Source organism: Diceros bicornis, chromosome 15 (assembly GCF_020826845.1).
Source record: "Diceros bicornis minor isolate mBicDic1 chromosome 15, mDicBic1.mat.cur, whole genome shotgun sequence".
NCBI lineage: Eukaryota > Metazoa > Chordata > Mammalia > Perissodactyla > Rhinocerotidae > Diceros > Diceros bicornis.
This window is the reverse complement of record NC_080754.1, coordinates 50784342-50801292: the sequence shown is the minus strand read 5'-3', so window position 1 is coordinate 50801292 and position 16951 is coordinate 50784342. Positions and strand designations below refer to the sequence as shown.

The 16951-nt window shown below is 39.6% G+C and overlaps 1 protein-coding gene across 2 annotated transcripts in view; it reads right to left on the bottom strand.

Annotated features, from left to right (window-relative positions):
* TNIK (TRAF2 and NCK interacting kinase) overlaps positions 1 to 16951 on the bottom strand; it is a 391580-nt gene that overhangs the window by 183620 nt on the left and 191009 nt on the right. The window lies entirely within an intron of this gene.

The window sequence follows — 16951 nt, the reverse complement described above, 5'->3', positions numbered from 1 at the left end:
CGGCCCGGGGTTCGCTGGTTCGGATCCCAGGCGGGCACCAACGCACTGCTTGGTAAGCCATGCTGTGGCGGCGTCCCATATAAAGTGGAGGAAGATGGGCACCGATGTTAGCCCAGGGCCGTCTTCCTCAGCAAAAACAAAAAAAGAGGAGGATTGGCAGATGTTAGCTCAGGGCTGATCTCCTCACAAAAAAAAAATAAATAAAAAAAATAAATAAATAAATCATGATGAAACTTTATGCTTAAAACATAAGGGTCAATTACAAGAGAATAAAGGTGTTTGCCTCTATCCAACACAAGTTCTTTAAATGAAGGGAAACAGGAATCTTGTCTTTGCTGTTAAGTGATCTGTTTCCCAGAAATAAGGAAAGCAGAATTTAATTTTTTTAGAAAGATTAAGAAGAGCAACATTATTCTATATCAGTGACACCCATTCACCACCTTTTAGATATTTGAAGATTAAACAACTCAAGTTTCTTGAAAGTGGCCAAAGAATAGCATCCAAATATGGATCTTCCACAGTGTAGGAAATGATTACGGCACAGTAATGGTTCCACCTGCAATAATGGAAGACCCAGACTTCTGCAAAGCTGCAAATCTCTCTGCCCCCAAACAGAAGTCTTCTGTGTCAGCACAGACAGCATTACAATTGTGCTTTCCGAGTAAAGGCCTGAAAATCGTTCTTTGAGTAGGAGGGCGAAGAGGACAAAAAGGACATTTGAAAACTGAAAGCCATTTTATAAATGCAGGACAGCGCCTACATATTCATAATCTTTCAAAGTGGTGGCAACACTGGCTATGGCAATTTGTCAGCAAACACATCCATCCCTGGGAAGCTAGCTGCTGGGAGGAGGTACTCATGCGCCTCTCAGAAACCTATGCCCTCCCTCCGACGATAATGCTGAGAACACTCTGTCTGAAATCTTGGGGGAGGGGAGGTGGGCGAAATACGATGACACCCTGAGAGAGAACGGGGGGGGGGGGGGGGGGGGGCGGGGGGCTCTTTTAAGTAAATATGACGTGCCCCAGGCTCTGGGCAGGCTGGAATGGGCGGGTAGCTGCTGCTAAGTAAGTAAATGCATTGATTTGCAGCTAAATTTAGCTGCAATCCGACCATGACCTCTCAGGTAGCTTTCTCTCAAGGAGGACGAGAGGTTTCCCTGACTCCAGTGAAATTCTTCTCGCCCATCACAGTTTCATGCCTCCAGCGTAGCCTGGCTGATGGGGACTGTGAGAAGGGCAAGGACAGCATCTTGCTGACTTTTCTGACAATCTTCTCGTCTCAAGCAGGGATTTCCCCCAGGCTAGGAGAGAGTCACCCATCTGAGCTGGAGCCTCTCTCGCAGGCCCTAGAGAGGAGTGTGGAAGAGGACAGGCTTTGGACGAGGTGTGAGGTGCCCTTGTACGATTTCCTGGGTCTAGAGTTACTTTTGGTCTACAGTTTCCTTATCTGTAAAACAGGTATAAAATAATAAGGATTAAATTAATATATATGAAAACACTTGGTATAGCGCCTGAGTAAATGATGACCACATTGCAGTGTTTTTGGTGTTACTATAAGGTTCTATTTCTGACCTCATCTGCTCTCCCCTCACTCCCCTCCCTCTCCCACACACTCCCAGCACAGTGCCTCCTCCCTTTCCTCCAACAGGCCTTTACACTTCTCCTCCTCCTGCTCTGCTTGCTCCCCTGCTTCCTTTAGATCTTGACTCAAACGTCACCTTCCCCAGGAGTCCCTTCCTGGCCATCCTATCCAAAATTTCAACTCCGCCCTGACTCTTACTGCCGTCCTTCCCTGCTTTATTATCACCTCACAAATCACATGTTTTACTTATTTATCGTGTATATTGGACTTCTCTCGCTCTAGAATGGAGCATCCTGAGGGCGGGCACTTGTCTTCATCTTGTTCACCCCTCTATCTCCAGTACAGGTCAGTGGGCACTCAATCAACAGGCACTGTAAGAGTGAGTTCCCCCCCTCCCTGTGGAAACACTTTTTCAAGTCTCCCTGTCTCTTTTTAACAAATCAGAGCATCTCATATTTGAAGGCATAACAGCTGATAGAACAAGTTCTGTCATCAAAGGAGGAAACTGAGGCTCAGAAGCAAGTGTTTTGCTGGTCAGGTTCTCCTTTCAGATTGGCCTTGCATATAAGCAAACCAAGCAAGAATGAATCGTTTCTCTCTTTTTTTACTCTATTTAAAATTCTTCCTAAAGTTTAAAGGTTAAGGAACAGAGTTATAAATTAAAATGCCTGACAATCAGAGTATATTTTGTCTAAGAAGATTTGTGTATTTATATGTACTTTTATTTAAATATTAGCAACATGAATTGAAAAGTTATATAATATAGAGTATTGAAAATCTATAAAGTATAGAAGTTGAGGTGACTGCATCTTCAAATTACATTCCTGCCAGCAGCAGCCAACAGATCAACCTTACAGGTAGCAATTAAGGATGAGAATGTGATTTTTGAACCAAAGAGAACATCTGATAACCTTTCTTTGACACAAATGTGGAAAGACGGAGCTAGCAACTTTGCCTAAACCATTCAGACCTCCATCAGGTAAGGTCACCTGCACAAAAGAATGAAGAATTGCCTTTCCTTCCTCTTCTTCCTCATTTCCAGTTGTGGAACAGGTGTAGGCATATGGCCAAAGACTCAAAAATCAAGTCTAATTTAAACGTAGTTGCCAGGACCTCATCTATCACCTTGGGCCTTAGGGACTTGCCTACTCTCCAAATGATCAGCATCAATCTACATTTCTTTGGCATTTAACCCAGCAATCTTGCATTTACAATATCAATGGTTTTATTTTATTGATAGCTTCTGTCTTCGGAAGGGATGTTAAGAAAATCAAAACGGTGCTCATTTAAGCAAATAACTGAACTGAGAGTTTTTATTATTAAAATATACCTTATGCTACTTCAGGAACTTCTAACCAGAAAATCTGTCTTAGATTTAAGAAACCATTAAATGATAGTAGTTTAATGTCAATAATAGTACAATGTATTAATTTATTACTCATGATGGACATTCAACAGTTTATAGATCTGACTATTGAAAAATACATAAGAATTGTACATATTATGCTTTCAAAGCTTGGATTATACTTTTTAAACACATTATACTTCTGTTTCTACATTTTTTAATATTTATTTTTTTTCTATCTTTTTGAGAAGAATACATTTTAGAAAGCAAATTCAGAAGCCATGAAAAATCTTCAGAAGATAGTAAATGCAGTGGAGCTGAAGGAGTAAAAATATATAGATTCTATTCAGAATTTGATCAGTTTTCAATTTTTCAGTAAGGCTCTATGCAAATCTCTTTAACATTTCATGTATTTTATAAAGACGGGAAACAGAAATACTTGCTATGCCTGTTGTCCTTTACAGGACAAAATGCAAAGAGGAGCAACCAGATGGAGTAGGTTCTTATGACTCACCTTATTGAGTCAACATTTCATTGTGTTATTCACGATAACTTCCAACAGAGTTGTCTAACCTTGACAATTCTGCCCAGGGGCTCACAACATATCATAAATACAATCAGTACCATTTCATTATTAAGCAAAATGACAGTCAATAAAAAACTTTCCAAAAAGGTGTCATTTCTATAAGTAGAAATGGATTTCAGTGCACACTGGATTGTGGTCAAGTTTTTACAAAGAAAGGTCTTATGAAGAAAATCTACTAATTTCACATCAAATGGGCATAATAATTATAATACGTTAAAAAAAAAAAAAAAAACCTTCTTACCCTAATCACAAGTCACATTGTTACACAACTCCAAGAAATACCACGCCCTTTCCTTTCCGTATGAACGGAATTTCCTGGAATTGAACAACATGGCAGCCCTGTTCATTAAAATTTAAATTCATAGACTACTTATTGAGCATCTATTATATATATAAAGCACTACGTCCATCTCTGAGGAGTCTGAATCATAATAATTATAATTATTAAAATTTCTTGCACTAGTTTAATTTCATTTTAATAGATTTTACTTCTAAAAGAAGATTTATAAAACTATGGGGCTTTTTTCCCTGTTTGTTTCATTTTCAGAGGCTTCCTCAAGTCATGGCATCTTATTTTGGAAATGATACCACTAAAAAGAAAATCTCTAATATATCTGGTCCTTACAAGACACAATAATTACCTTAAAGAAAATGGCAAGAAAGAAATCCACTTTATCTCACTGAGAAAGAATCATTTTTACTAGATCCAGAATATTCTTCCCTAATTTACTTTGCAAGGTCCTCCAAGAACAACCTTATTGCAGAAAGAAATTGAAGAGGACTGAGATTTTAGAGAGGCTGTTTTTTTACGGCCATGATACAATTTTAACTTTGTGCTTAGTGCTATACTATTCTCAGCAAAGATACTTTTTTACTCAAATAATCAACATTATAATACATTCTCAAATATACTTACTTATCCTGAAAAAACACTTTTCTCAAAGAGTTTAATTAATGATTGTAGAGAAGGAACTTTGTGCATTCCAATTTATATTTGCCAGTAAAAAATTACTCTCTAGTCTGGTCACGTACTATTTCTGCCACAGCTTTAGGTGAAGAAACTATTAAGGAAAATATCATGTATTTCAACTTGAAATTTAATCTACTGGCCTCTGTGTTACAAAGGTCATATGGAAATAAACTTCATGATTGTATTTTATTAATCGACACCCCCATATTTGATATACTTCACACTTCCTTGAAAAATTAATTCAATGGCAATAAGATAACAACAACTTACTGGTTCTCTCTCTATATATCATAGGAGCTTGTCTAGATTTCAACAAGAGACCTGAAATTACTATGAGATTATGAAAAAGGAACAAGGAAGCTACTTAGAAAGATTTGTATAAGCTTCTTAACTATTTTGCATTTAACTACACCAATAGTTATTTATGAACTGTTTCCTTCTGGATTACCAATATCCTCAGATACTCTTAGAAAATACAGTATTAAAGCAAATGATTTGGAAAAGGAAGTAAGAATGAAAGGACACGGGAATTCAGATCTGTTGAACTTCTGCTTCCGTTGTATACAAAAGAACCGGCTATGTAGGGATTTGAACTTTTACTTTGGGCTTTTACTTTGGACTTTTAGGAAATTTAGACTTTTACTCTTCAACACTGTACTTAGGTAAAGATGTAATTAATACAAACTCTATAACCTACATCGAAGCTAGAGAAGTTAAAGGATCCTGTGAGAGTGATCTGAATAATTTGGGGAAAGGTGTCAACACCTTTATGATAACACAGGCTGAGAAAAAAATATAACAACAGACATTAACTGTCTGGCCACTAGAACGGTTGATCATCTTTTTATATTAAAAGTAAGAGAAACAATAGACTTAAGCCATAATTTAATATTTTTAATTTTATTATAAAGTAAATTTGTGAAGGTTATTAAAGGGTCTGAGTTACCTAGGAAGGTTGGGACATCTTTTTAAGATACTTCTATAAAAATAGAACTAGATTCTCAAGATTTTGGCATGATGAAGGTATTATAGTACTCCATAATAGAAGAAGGGAAGCCTAAATTAGATGTTAAAAATCTGATTGGTGATTTTTACAGTTTATACATTTCTTTCCCATAGATCATCTCATTTGTTTCTGATAACTTTCCTCTAAATACCTACTCTAATACATATATGAATAAAATGCTATTTCTTGTCTTCCTGGAACTTACAGTCACAGCTTTCCTTCATTATAAATTTTTAATATTGTGAATATTTTAATTTAAGTAAATGAACATCAAGTCCTGTTGGAAATAGCAAAAAAAAGAGAATTGGAGGTGGGAGTAGAAAGGGAGCAAAAGCAGGTGTTTTTGTAGGGTAGCCTTGAAACATAAAGGAAGGAAAGGCAAGGAAAACTGGATTGTGAACTTTAGGTAGAGACCAAAGAGCTCTGTGTGTGAATGAGAGAGAGAGAGAAAGACAGAGAGAATGTTGCAGAAGAAGAAGCCAGGTCAGCCTATTCTGCCACATTCTGCATAGCATGAACAGAGTTAACCCTGTGCACTGGGAAAGGAGTTGAGAAATGCATAGTGGGCTACTCTGAGCTGAACTTAGATATACATCATCCAACTCTTCCCAAGTCAACTAGAAAGGCACATCTTTGAGACAACAGTGGAAACTAAGATGACTCTACAACTGTGAGTAATAAAATAGATCCCACTGAACACTTAGATTGGAGAATCAGTCAAAGAAAATGTGTCTTCATATTCACACTTCAGAACAAGACAGATTCTAATCACCTCAGTAAAAATAAAGGGGTTGGAAATAAACAGTATGTGGCAATCATAGCTGGTAAGTGAAAATTATTATTAATAGCTCACACCTACTGAGTGCTTACTATATCAAGCATTGTTTTAAGCATTTTACATATATTAACTCATAATTACAAACTATGAGGCAGGTATTATTATTATTATCCTCACTTTACAGACATGGACATTAAGGTACAAAGAGGTTACATGATTTGTCCAAAATATCTATTATTTAAGATAAATAGCTTCTCATTTGTGTTCATTTTACTCACTGTATTTTCTTTATTGCTTCATTTCCGGTAAACAAAAAATACTTTGCAGGGCTTTCAGGAGTTTACTTGCAACCTTAGTCTTTCCAGCACTAGTTTCTCTCCCAAGATCTTAGGTTTTCAGAACCTCTCAGCTTGAGAAACTGACATTATGATGGACAGATGCCCAAATATTACACAGAACAGGAGCTAGAGCAGCCAACTCAGACGGGGCTGGGCAGGAACGGTAGCAAAGGAAGACTTTAATTCAGTACTAAATGATCAAAGGAACTCGATCAGGAGAAGGACAAGGAAGGACATTTAAGGCATTGAGCAGGAAGAGCCAAAATCTGTGTATGGCTGTGATACCTTATGTGTATGGAAAACAGCAGGAAATAAGGTTGAAGAAGTAGACGGGATCCCAACCAAGAAGAGCTTCCCATGTTGTGCTAAGGAGTATGACATTAAAGGGTTTAAAAGCTGGGAGATACAGGATCAGATTGGATTCCAGAAAGGACACCCTGTCACCATCTTCCACACCCCTTGCCCGCCTCCCCACCCACTACCATCCAGCTCCAAGATTATAGTTCATCCATCCTCCACCAAGATTTAGAGACTATTAAACCAGTCAGGATCTGAAACAAAGTCTGTGGCAGAGAGAAGAGACTGGATCCAAGGAAGGAAGAAGCAATAGAATCAACAGGACTTTTATAAGGGGTGTTGGAGAATTGAGGGAGAAGAACTCTAGGAAGAAGCTGACATTTCTGGTGTGTGCATTTTGGTGGATGAGGGTTCCATTCGCTGAGACAGAAGACTCATGGGACAACACGAAGAGGGAGGAGATGACTTCAGTTTGGGACATACAAGGTTTTCAGGGGCCTGATGGACATCCAGACATATGTGTCCACTAGGCAGCCCAGTTGAGGGGACTAAGCTTCAGGGGGTCAAGCTGGTCTTACGGAGACAGAAGGACTCACAAAGGACACTAAGAAAAGACGACCAGATGGTGGGAAAAGAGAAAGCTGCAAGATCAACGGAAATCAAGGAAGGAGAAAATTTCAGAAATGAGGGTGTGATGAGTTTCCAAAAGGAGGGTATAGTCAGAACCAGATGCTACAGGAGACCAAGTGAAATAAGGACTGAGAGGGGCTCATTCAATCTGGCAATTATGAGACCCCTGGGGATAGAAGCAGGGATTATGAGGCAGAAGTAGAAACCAGATTATACAGAGGGGAGGAAAAATGGGAGGTGACCAAATAGAGACAAAGAAGGCAGAAAAAAGTTGGCTTGGTCTAGAAAGAGATGGAAACTGATACTGAGGTCTCACTAAAGATGTCTGTGTGCTGAGAGGAAAGAGACAATACACGGAGAAGGTTGGGAGACACCAGAAACAAGACGAGGAGGAGGGAACCCACACCCATGGAGGAGGATGAGTATTGAACAGAAGGAGGGAGAAGTCTTGCACCAAGACAGGACAGAAGAGAAGAAGGTGGGTGGGTACAGATGAGTTTGTGAGGGAGAGAGGGGCATTCAGGGGTGGTGGAAGGGAAGAGAGGTGAAGTTTTGGAGTAATTCTTCTAGGGAACGGAAGAAAGAACTGAGCAGGTACATACGGTAGATTATTAAGTAGTACTGAGTGTCTCATTGGGATTGGGGTTGCCTCTTTTTCTTGAGTTGTGTTGTGCAGCCCAAAGGCAGAAAAAGAAAGCAAATGGCTGGACTGATCCTAGGTAAGGGGTCTGCAAGGTGGATATTCTGGAAGAACAAAGGGCAAAGGAGATAGCACATGTTGGCTTAAAATGATTACATTAAGGAATCCTGGGGCCCAAAGCTAGATAGACAAGTTATTAAAGTTTCCTGGGGACTGAGAAACTGACAGAAGAGACCAGAGGGCTTATTCAACATCAAAGAGCAGGTGTACAGGGTTCAGGGACTATAAACCAGGAGAGTCAGAGGCTGTGTTCTGAGACTGGGATGCTGCAAATTTACGATTTTAAAAGCAGAACAGACCTGGGTCAGGATAAGTCCAGGGTGTAAGTCACAAGAGTGGGTGTCATTACGGGTAAGTGTAACACAACTACAGTATCATTATTTCACTAATGAGCCAAAGATTAGGTGACTTATTCAGTCACAGCTAGTTAATGGCAAGGCCAAGGTTTTATTCCAGACCTTGGTTGCCAAATCCTGTGATCTCTTCATACAAAATCATTTCATTTGGTACCTTTTTCTTCCAACCTCTGAATAAGAAATAATAAGATGGTGATTTTGCTTTCAGTCTAGAACCAAGTTATAAATGAAAGAAAGCTATAAATCTGACTTAAAATGCAAGTGAAAGTGACAGTTTTATTTTCAGTGTTCTGGTTATTACCTCTGGTGTAGAAGCTTATGAAATCCTGTTAAAATTGATCTTTGCATAGTCTTTTCTTATTATAAAAGCATTAAAAGTAAATAGCTATCTAACATGGCAACAAAAATAGTTAAGAACCATTTCAGCTCATACAACATAAATCCAGCCTGAAGTGGCATGTCAGCCATTATATCACTACACTGTACCCCACTGGCTAAAGTACCAGGCTGATTTAGGATGATTTAGGAAGATAAGGAGATGTTATATCACATATTTTCAACCCAGGGACGTTTAGGCATATACCCAAATGTGAACATCAGATTTGTTCAAATGTAAATGGGGCTGTCATTTTCTTTAATGAAGAATCACTCAGGCCCTCCACTACCATTACCAGACAATCTAAGGAGGCTGAGGATGCAGGGGCTGGGGTGGAGACGGCAAATTAGAGGCCTACTGCAGTTAGTTACTGCTAACCCCGCCCAGGGCAGCCCTTAGGATGTTATACATTAAGAGGCATATTCAAACGGAACGACGGTGGCAAACATTAGCATAATTCAAGCTGGAATCATTCATTACAAAAGATGAATGAAAAAATATCAAATTTGCTACCTCTGACATTAGCTATTACTGCCCTTTACTATATATTAAAGTCAAGAGACTGCAGGAAAGCACACGCTTCACACATTCTCACACAGAATTATTCCATACCTATTTATTTCACCCACTCTTGAAGCAGGCAGGGTTTTCCCCTGTCACCCGAGACCCATCCAACCCAGCCCATCAAGACTCTCCAACTGTTCCAAGGCTTTCTGCTCTCACTACTGGGGGCTAGTAGCTTGCTTTTCCGGAGTATTTATTTGCCATGGATAACAATTTAATCTCCACATCACCCACGTGAAGTAGGTACTGTTACTACCCCATTCTACAGATGAGGAGAGTGAGGCACAGTCACAAGATCAAACAGCTGGTAAGGCCAGGCTCTTAGCCATGCCCACACACCCTCTCCACGCCTCTACCTTTACTAGTTCCCCATCCAAACTTCACCCAACTTCTACTCTACAACTCAGATGTCACGTGTTCAGGAAGACTTTCCAATTATTTCAATCCACACTGATCTCTCCCTTCTCAGAGGGAGCTCATCCATGCCTGGATGGAAGCTTTGCTTTCTGCTAGCATCATCACCATCTAACATTCATGGGGAGGACTTTGGGGAGACAGAATGGCTCAGTTTGCCTGGGAAACTGGTGTCGACAGATGAGACAGCTTCTTCACAGAAGTGAGGTTTGGGTTAAATAGCTTCAGCACTTTAAAAATTCTAAGATGTAATTCAAGCCCTGGTTCCCCAAAGTGTTCAGATAGGGATTCCTGGAAATCTGAATTATGCCTGTTCTTTTAATCTCTCGTGCTCAAACCTGGTAGACTTGAAAGACTCTAAAAAAAGAATGTTAGAGCTGTTAGAGACATTTGGGCCCACAGATAACAACCCCTTCCATCCTACTCCCCCAAGGCCATGCAACTAACTTAGAAAAGCAAGCACTCCAACTACTTCAGCTGTGGGAGGAGAAAAGCCACTGCCCCTGTGTTCCAAGACCCTTGGGTCTGCAGCAGGTGCTGTCACCCACCAGCTGTGTTGACCACGTATGTGCAAATCACTCAAATCTCTCTGGACCTCAGTTTCCATCAGTACAACCAGAGGAATGATACCTAGGGCTGTTGTAAGAATTAAATGAACTGACATATGAAAGTTTCTAAAATGTATAATGCTGTGAAAATGCTACAAATTTCCATTATTATTTTACATTTGGGAATTTAGACTTTCACGATGGAGATTGGTTTTTTTCTTACAATCCTCTGTTGAAGCAATCATCAACTGATGGTGTCCAAGGCCACTGTCAAATACGGTGTACAGTCATGTGTCACTTAAAGACAGGAATACGTTCTGAGAAATGTATCGTTAGGTGATTTCGTCGTTATGGGAACATCATAGACTGTACTTACACAAACCTAGATGGTATAGCCTACTCCGCACTCAGGCTATAGGAACTAATCTTATGGGACCACCACCATATATGTGGTCCATCATTGACCGAAACATCGCTATGCAGCGCATGACTGTGTATTGTTCAGAGGCACCAAATAACAAACAACCACATGCCTAATTATGTGTTATGGTGCATCTGAGAGTGTTCGTGTGACTAAAGAACAGCAGGAGCTCATCTAAACTGCAGCAGGAAAACCAGCAAAACCCAACAAAAGGTATCACCCATATACATCAACTGCCAGACAACTTAAAGGTGGGCAGCAGCATACCGGAGATGAGCCAAAACCAGAACACATGTTGCAACCTGCATATGGTCTGGGAAGACCTGGACAAACAGCAGAGACCAGGGCACAGTAAGAACTTACTAAAGTAGGAAGAAGTGATGAGTCCTCTAAAAGATGATGATTTCAAGAGTGTCAAGACTGCTTTGGGTCTGTTCCTGCATGAGGTTGGTCACTCCTGCTGTTGGAGGCCTGAGATGATGTCTGACCATGTTTGGGTCGTGATTTTGATGACATGCACTGATAGCTGGGCCCAGAAATGAGAAGCAGGAAATGCCATAATAGTTACCAACCTTCCTGCCACTGTCTTGGGATAATTTCCTCTGGCCTGGGCAGGTCAGCATCTAGGGCTGGGGTGGGAGCAGGGTGCAAGGGCATTGCAAGATGGTCCTTATTATGAGATTTTTCATCTAACTCAGAGCCACAGAATATATGCACTTAGTTGGGGCCTAAATTATCAAGAATTTGAATTTCTTACATAGACTATTTGATATTTAATATAAATAATGTGTTCAATTTTATTTAATAAAACTACTGGGACTTGTACTAAAAATGGATTTTCTCTCTAGGCATTAACACCATTGATGTTTAAATCATTCTGAAATTGCCTTCATCACATTCCTCTGGATATTTAAGAAGAATTATGACCCATCTTTATTTGTTAGAGAGTATATTTGATTTTCTGAAAGAGTTTAATATCTTTCCAAACAGGGAAGGAAGGAAGGAAGTCAAGTTGGATAAAACTGCTGGAAAGCTAAAATGATAAGTGACCAAAAAAGCAACTTTGCAGTCTGTGCATCTCATCACCAAAAGATGGCAGTCCCCAATATGTAGGGCAATTGAATCATTTTTGAAAGAAATAGGTACAATCTTCTACTTGGAAGGAAGGATATTCACTTACACAGATAAATTCTGGGGTATGTATGTATTCTCTTTACTTAATAGATCACCTTAAAAAAGTCTGTGTTACTCTCTAGTTTTTCTTTTCTCATATAAATACATCTTCACTGTAAGCAGTTTATGGGAAGAGAATCCTCTACACCCTTCCTGTGCTCACTAGTTGGTTGCTGCCTAGTGTTGGGCATATGGTAGGTACTGAATAAATGACTGACTAGGCCTCAAAATTTAACTCTAGATAAATGCTCTGAACATAAGAACTAGGAAATCAACGGAATTTGGGCAGCTGGTGGAAAAGTAACATGTTCACTTATACCAGTAGGTGATATTAAAAATTGGAGTTGGGGGAAGACGAGAGGATGTAAACAAAATCATAGAAAGAAGGCATCGTACATACAATATTATAACTGAAAGTGTCATAAATCTCCATTTCTCTTCTGATAATTCAAGATAATTAAAATTCAAGATAATTAAAATTATCTGCATATTAAAATGTAAAGGTGCTAACACTGCATTGCTCTCCCCACTTGGAAGGTAAATACTGAAGCAAGCATGTGGCCCACCAGTGTGAATTAAATTAGAGCAATATTATACATCATTGAACGGAATTGGTTCTTTGACATTCACAATATAACTGCGATGTAAGAAAACAGTTTGGTTAGTTCATCTCTTTTTGAGGGAAACAACTAACCCGGATTTTGTAAGAAAGCAAAAAAGGGACAGGGCGTGGTGGGTTGGGGGGAACACTAGGTCCCAGTGACACCATCCAATCCCCTAAGAACATGAAAATCAACAGCTGGGATTGTACCAAGTAAGACAGAGAAAAGGGCATTTAAAGAGAATTTAAACGGAGTGAGCGTGTGATGAAGCATTTCATATTTTAGAATAACAGTTTTCCTAGGGCAGAGTAAGCCACTCTTCCCCAATTTTGTGAAATAACTGAAGCATCTGGGAATATTAAACCAGGACTCCAGAGCGGTCCCTCTGGCAGCCTGAGGGAGGCCCCTCACTCTGCTCCATTCTTCCGCCCTCAGATTTGGCTTGCCTGGTTAACTCAGCTAAAAGCAAAATCTGCAATGAGGCCTCAACTTGCTCTTCTGTCACCCCAACACTCACCTTGAGCTTGGGTCCAAATGGCTGTTTTAACTCTCTTTCTCATAGATTTGATATCAAGAATATAAGAAATCAAAAGACAGTTATTTTTTATTAATTTCCTCAAATATCAGCACTAGGAAGAAGTTTCGGCTGGCAGGGCCACCAAGACCCTAGAGTAAATGCGAGTGACGAACCTTCTCCACCATCCTCCCCAAAGGGAACTCAGATCAACAAAATCCAGCCACCCTCTCCCTTAAAGAACAATACTCACAAAATTAAGTTAAAAATTAGTTATTGAAGATTGGAAAATAGCAGGAAATGTCTTTACTCTACTCGTAAATACTTCCAGAGAAGTTAACAGAACAAAGGATGTAACTAGCTGGCCTTCCATTATTCAAATAACTGCTTTATAAAAACACACAACTGGCAAAATTATGAAATGTTTCATAACTTTCAGGATCTGGACATGGCTCAGACAATCAGCCATCTCAATCTCTCTTTCTACTTCATTTTTTAAAAAAAAATCTGCTCTTAAATCCTCAATTCACATCAAAATGCAAATAACTAATAACTACATTAAGTATCCTCTTTCTTAAGGATATGTTCATTTTAGCAAGAAATAATAGTAACTTCTAGCACTTGTAGAACAATACAACAAAGACATTCCATAGCTCATTTATACAGATCTTCTTAATGTAGGCTGTCTATTATTAAAGGCATTTTATAGAATAAAAACCCAAAATAGTCTTTAAATGAAGTCTTTAAATGAAATAAAGATGAATTGACTTTCTTAAAGTCCATTCTCCAATTCTTCTGACCCCAAAGACCACCCACACTCTTTTCTATCAGGCTGCCCAAAATGAAGAGTTGATGAACTAATTTACAGAATTTCAAACTTTACTCAGACTACCGGAGAACTCAATTCTTCAAGTTTTAATATTTGCTCACCCCTCCTCATATAAACCACAGAGTCCCACCTAAAAACCCAGACTCCTTGCAACTGTAAATTCAGTTTTTAGGTAGATATCACCAAAATAAATTAAGTTAGACACAAGCATCACCCAGAAGTTTTGCACTGTGCTGATATTAATCCCATAAGCCTCTCTTTTTGGTGGAAAACAAACAACAATATTATTACTAATCAAATTTCTATTACTAGATGAAGACTCTCAACTGCTAACTAATGCAGGCACATATATCTATCCAGCCCTTTACAACTAAGATTTAAGGGCTAAATGGAAATCCTAGTTTTATAGCATTAATCCATTATTTTGTGATAAAGTTCATGAGCAGACAATACAACAACAGAGACCCATTGTTTTAATTCCATTTCATAATCAGAAAGAAGTGATAAGCAAAACATAAGCACAGAAAACCTACTTGGAGAAAACAGTATGATTTTTCACTGTTTTCAAATAAGCAAGATAAATATGTTCTCATTTGGAGTATGGTAACGGCTTTGGGAATTGTGTTCGGAGAAGCAAAATAAAAAGGGATTTAGTATGTAAATTAATCATATGGCTTTTCCAAATTTTCAAAAAGAGAAAACTATTTTTAACGTATCTGAAATTCACTTCGAATTTGCAGTGCCCAGCCCACCTCAGCCTCATTCCCTAATTTTGGTTCATAACTACATCTTATTCTGCTGGGTTGCAGCTGGTTTTGAAGTTGTAATGTGTTTTATTTGATGCCAATTCAATTTAGAAAATAAAGGAGTGGCAAGTTCTTGAAAGAAACATCTGGCCAACAACACCTGATATGGGCAGAGAAACTATTAATCACTCCTTTGGTTTATGGAAAATTCCAGGTTCAAATAAACCAAAAAGATTCCTCAAATTCTATCCCCCGACTCTCCATAAGGAAACAGTAGATTTTTCTAAAGCTGTCTGGGCGACAAATGCTGTCTGGTTATACGCGATGCTCTATGGCTTAGGTAGAGCAAAGATGGTTTCAGAATCAAACTACAAATCACTTTGAAAGTTCTCTGTTTTGCAACTCCGGATACAAGCTTTAGCTATTTTTCTATTCACTACCTAGACATCACCTGCTCATCAACAGATTTTAAAACATCTTGCAGTGGCTAATTTCCAAAAAGAAGTCTTCACAGGTAGCCTAAGTACTTATCCACTCTTCAAAAGCAGCAGAGAGTAAATACAAAGCTGTCTGATAAGTCAGGAGACGATGAATTCAAGCTGAGGTGCCTGAACACGGGCAAAGCAATGGTTCGTGTCACAGGCCCAAAGGAACAAAGCCGATTTTGTTGCATATCCTCAGGTGTCGTAGCTCATATCCCAGAGTCCCTTCAGAGACCACAGGTGTGGCTGCTGCTTAGTGTTTCAGAAATGTCCTTCTGTAGGAAGGACACTGAAAAGTCATAAATACAACAAGAGTTTGCTCTGTACTTTCTAAGCCCTCGATGGTTTTGAAATCTGTCGCATCCCCTTGGGCTCATATTGAGAATGGATACAGGGTAGTGGGGTGGGCGGATCTAGTACCCTTGGTGGGACCAGAAGGAAGGTGGCTCTATGGAACCACAGGAGGGAGTACAGTTATACAGCAAAGTATTCTGAGCAGCCAATGAGACGGGCATTTACTACTTTGCCACGCAGAGAAAAAAGAAGAAAAACAAACCCTTACCTCACCACCTGCTTTGAGCATGGCTGTTTTGAGCATGGCTGTTGTTTCAGGATATTTCCAAGTTTTGTTTTCTTCCTCAGTTATTTTCTCTGCCTCCTATGCCTACTTTATTATGCATGAGAACTGAAAGCAAACTATTAGAAATTCTCACACTGCCAGAAATTCAACAAATGACTATAATTCCCAAGGCCCAGGCTACAGAAATACTGGCTGAGAATTAAAATAAGGAGAAGAAAAAATCTATAAAGAGGTTAATTAGCTTATGTGGTACAGTCAAGGGAGGCAGAGGATTTTGCTGGGAAATAGCCAGGGTGTCCCAATGGGGAGATGCTACCTTCTTAACCAAGTGAGATGCCCAGGGAACTCTGCTCTGCAACACTTCACACACACTCAAAAAAAAAAGCCACAGACACGAAGGACAAGGGCTAGCCATGAAGACTCAGGAGGAGCTAGTTCATGAGCACCTCAGGAAATACTGTATTCTCCTTCAGCCAATTTCCTCTAAGCTTCAAGGTCAGCTAGAACTTAGAGGGTGAACAGCTGAGGAGTCATCTGATTTACTTCCTACTGACACATACGAGAAGCCATTTATTACCACTAGTGGGGATGATGGATTCTGAACTATCCCCATTCTAAGGCCTGCGCTTCTGTGTGACACCAGAAGGGCACTTGGAAGTAGCCTCACTGGCATGACAACTGGAGTTTGAGGACAAAGATCAAAATAAACTAAAAGCTCACTCAGGACAGGACAAAAACTTTGGCTCCATTACACAAAGAGAGTCCTCTACACTTCCCTAGGGATGGGTGTGTGATCATGTGTGTTCAGTTTAGTGTGAAAAATCAGGATAAAAATAACTCTGGGTGCTGAGAGGCACTCCCACTTTCCCAGGTCCGAACATCCTTTCCATCTTTCTTTAAACTTGAAAAGTATCCACCAGGAATTGTTTATTCTAGTTCTCAAGTGGGGCTGACATGATGAGTGGCTGCATAGAAATGACCAGGAGAAGAATGAAGTCGTGAAGGGGGCAGCCCTAGGCACGTTTCATCTCAAAGGAAGACGGTGCTCACCAGTGGGGGCACTCTGCTGAGGTCCTGGTGTGTTTGAAGAATTGAGGACTGTGCTGGGGGGA